Source organism: Ursus maritimus, unplaced genomic scaffold (genome assembly GCF_017311325.1).
Source record: "Ursus maritimus isolate PB19 unplaced genomic scaffold, ASM1731132v1 scaffold_19, whole genome shotgun sequence".
Taxonomy (NCBI): domain Eukaryota; kingdom Metazoa; phylum Chordata; class Mammalia; order Carnivora; family Ursidae; genus Ursus; species Ursus maritimus.
Window position 1 is genome coordinate 48,294,770 of NW_024424341.1, and position 4,031 is coordinate 48,298,800.

The following is a 4,031-nucleotide window of genomic DNA, read 5'->3' on the forward strand; positions in this document are numbered from 1 at the left end:
CCCATGAATATCATCCGTGTCTGTGGTTAATCTGTATCCTTTCCCTGTTAAAAAAAAAAAAAAAAAAAAAAAAACCACAACATTGAGTAGAACAGCTCTCAGTGAGTTCTGGGAGTACTTTTAAAGAACGATCAGAACTGAGCCAGGTTTTGGGAAACTCCCAACTTGCTGTTGGTGTCAGTAGTGAGTGTGGTCTTGTGTGCATGGTGGTCCCTCTAACATCTCAGTTGGAATAAAACTCTCACAGGTGGAATGGATGGCAGATGTAGACCAAATGGTGGATTCGCGTGTCAGAAAACCCGAAGAATCTATTCTGGCTCTTAAATTTTATACTTCTTCACTGATTACATAATCAGTGAATGCTCCTTAATGAAATTTCAGCATAAGCCCGTTTAGAGAACTCTGCTAACCATTCAGAGCAGCTGAACTAAGAAAGGAGCTTTGGCTTCTCTGATACTTCAAAGAATGATAGAATCTCTCTGATCCTGGGGCTTTTATTTATAACGGACATTTCCTCAACATCTATTTTTACAGATTTTGTTTGTTTGTTTAGACCTCCTACCACGGCTGGGATTGATATTGGTAAAGTTATTTTCCTAGAAAATTTCTATATCATTTCCAAATCAATTTGCATTTACTTCTATTAATGAGCCCAATAATTTCTAAGGTAAGTGACTGATGTCAAGCTTTTGCTTTTACTCTTACCCCATTAGAAATTTTTTCAGGTAGTTTGGTATCACTTAGTCTAGAATACTTCAATAATGGTGCAGCTTAATGGTCGAAGATTAAGAGTGAATTTAATATGGGGAGCCTGGGTGGCTCAGTCGGTTAGGTGTCTGCCTCCAGCTCAGGTCATGAGGTCATGATCTCGGGGTCCTGGGATGGAGCCCTGCGTCAGGCCCCTTGCTCAGTGGGGAGACTGCTTCTCTCTCTCCATCTCCGTCTGCTGCTCCCCTTGCTTGTGCTCTCTCTCAAGTAAATAAATAAAATCTTTAAAAAAATAAACGAATTTAATGTGGCATAGCAGAACTTCTCAAGGAAGTAGGGATTCCAGGCACTTTCTCTCTTACCATCATGTCTTCCTTTTCCACCCTCATCACAGATTCAGGTCCACAGTGCTGATTTTCAAGCACCTGTTTACACCCACTTCCTGATCATTCTCCTTAAGGGTATCCACAATACAAAAACAGATTTTAGTTGCAACCTATTTCCTCATGATTTGGAATGTAACTTTGTTTTCTATCCTCATGTGTTGGCAGGGTGTGTCCAATGGCACCACTTGCCTCTTAAGCATCTCTAGCCATTTCTCTCAGTCCCAGAAATGACAGGCTTCGTATTTTATCTGTAATGTTTAAATCAGTGACATATTCAGAATTGATTTGTCCCATGCTGTAGGTAATGATTGTGGTTGTATTTTTTTTTTCCGTTGTGGGTAACAAATTTCAGTTTTCTGAAAATGCTGTATGAAGCATTCTCTCCACTTGCTATTACTTATCATTGCTTCTTCCAAGTGAAACCACCTCATCTTTAGTGCTGACTTTTCCATGGAAGATCCGGGTACTTCTCCCCATCTCCTCCTACCTCTCAAAGTCTTCGGCAATCCCACAGGAGCAAACCACCAAGTTACTCTTCATATCTAAATCTTCAATGAGCCTTTTTATTCACAGGAATGAGTGTTGCTACCATTTAGAGGGAAACATGCTGAATGACAGAATGGCTTCCAGGGACTTGGCAATAGCAACAATCTTCTTATCACAGACGATAGCTGGAATCCTGGGCAATTTCTCTCTTCTTTACCACTATCTCTGCCATTACCACACTGAAGACTGGTTGAGGACCACAGATTTGCTTCTCAAGCACCTGATTATAGCCAACTCCTTGCTGATGCTATCAAAAGGAGTCCCCAGACATTGGCAGCTTTTGGGTTGAAATATTTCTTCCATGATTCAACATGCAAACTTCTTTTGTATGTTCAGAGAGTGGGCAGGCGAGTGTCCAGTGGCAATATCTAACTCTTGTGGAATCTTTCTAAGGTGGAACCGATGGGTATTCAGGATTTCCTCAGATGCCCGAATGTCGGAACTACATGGGCATCGTTGAGGTGAATAAATCAGGGTAACCTCATCCAGATACATAGTATCTTATTGGTAATAGTCTTTTTTAAAAAATTATTTATTTGAATTCAATTTAGTTAAGATATAGTGTATTATTAATTTCTGGGGTAGAATTTAGTGATTCATCAGTTGCATATAATATCCTATGCTCGTTACATTAGTGCCCTCCTTAAGGCCCATCACCCAATTACCCTTTTCCCCCACCTCCTCTCCAGTCTTAATCGAATATTGTTTGAGGTAAGTTGAATGGATGTGATCCTAGCCCCTTGTCAGATTAATCAGAGAATTTGAACAACTGACGTATTCATGGGAAATTGTGCAAGGAGCTAATGCACTCCATAAATCAGTGTTGGAAATTGTTGGAAGATGGTCTACTATGGGTTTTTCATGTATGTTCACGCCTTATGAAAAGAAGCATGAACAGCTTTTATTCAAGACTGTGTTTAGAAAAGAACCTTGGGGGGGGCACCTGGATTGTGCAGTCAGTTAAGCATCCAACTCTTGGTTTCGACTCAGGTCCTGATCTCAGGGTCGTGAGAGCAAGCCCCATGTCAGGCTCTGTGCTCCAGGAGGAGTCTGCTTGAGATTTTCTCTCTCCCTCTCCCTGCCCACCCCTATCCTCGTGCTCTCTCGCTCTCTGTGTCTCTCTCCCAAATAAATAAATAAATAAATAAATAAATCTTTGAAAGAAAAGAAAAGAGCCTTAGAAGATAGGGACAGTGTCACCCTATGGAAGACTGGAACTGACTTATTTACTATACAGGGAAATAAAGATAATGTCTTCCTCATGGGCAAAGAGTACAGCAGGTGTGCTAGCAGGCTCCTTTAAAAGATTCCATTTTCCTCGGGCTTTCTTAATGTGATGCAAACCAACTGCATGTGTAGCATTCATCTGGGCCTCCCTGCAGCACCATGCTTGGAATAAGGCTGGACAAGCAAGGAGACCAAGGGAAACTTGCAATCAGATGTTCATGCTGCCTGCCGTGCCCTCCCCCAGCCTGCTCTCTTTAAAAATAAATAAATCCTTCTAAAAAATAAAAACAAAACAGCCCGTCTTCTTTCTGCCATCTTTCCATGCCGCCATAATGGTACGGATGAATGTCCTGGCAGATGCTCTCAAAGAGCATTAACAATGCTGAAAAGAGAGGCAAACGCCAGGTTCTTATTAGGCCGTGCTCCAAAGTCATCGTCCTGTTTCTCACTGTGAGGATGAAGCATGGTTACATTGGCGAATTTGAAATCATTGATGATAACAGAGCGGGGAAAATTGTTGTGAACCTCACGGGCAGGTTAAACAAGTGTGGAGTGATCAACCCCAGATTTGATGTACAACTGAAAGATCTAGAAAAATAGCAGAATAACCTGCCCCCATCCCGCCAGTTTGGTTTCATTGTACTGACAACCTCAGCTGGCATCACGGACCATGAAGAAGCAAGACGAAAACACATAGGAGGGAAAATCCTGGGATTCATTTTCTAGGGATGTAATACATACATGCAAAGAAAATGCCTCAGTGGAAAAAAACCAACAGATCCAGAGATAGACACATAGATGATAGAAGATAGATGATAGATAGATAGATAGATAGATAGATAGAGCTATTTAAAAGTTGCATTATGTGATGAGCACTGGGTGTTATATGCAACTAATGGATCATTGAACCCTACATCAAAAATTAATGATGTACTATATGTTGTCTAATTGAACTTAATAAAAAAAATAAAAAAAAAATAGAAGTTGGATTATACTAAAGCAAAAGCTCACCTACTCTCTAAATCAAAATCAATTTAGGTATTCAGATTAGGATGGAGACAGGAGAGGGCCAACTGATCCCTATCCAAATGGAGAACTTTAAGTTGTTTGGGCAGTCCAGCTACATGGCAGACAGGAGAACAGGAACAGCAGGTGGGGACACTG

At 41.0% G+C, this 4,031-nt stretch overlaps 1 pseudogene; it reads left to right on the top strand.

The window, feature by feature from the left end:
* The first annotated feature begins 3,184 nt into the window (after positions 1-3,184).
* Positions 3,185-3,617, top strand: LOC103657332 (annotated as a pseudogene).
* Positions 3,618-4,031: the final 414 nt, after the last annotated feature.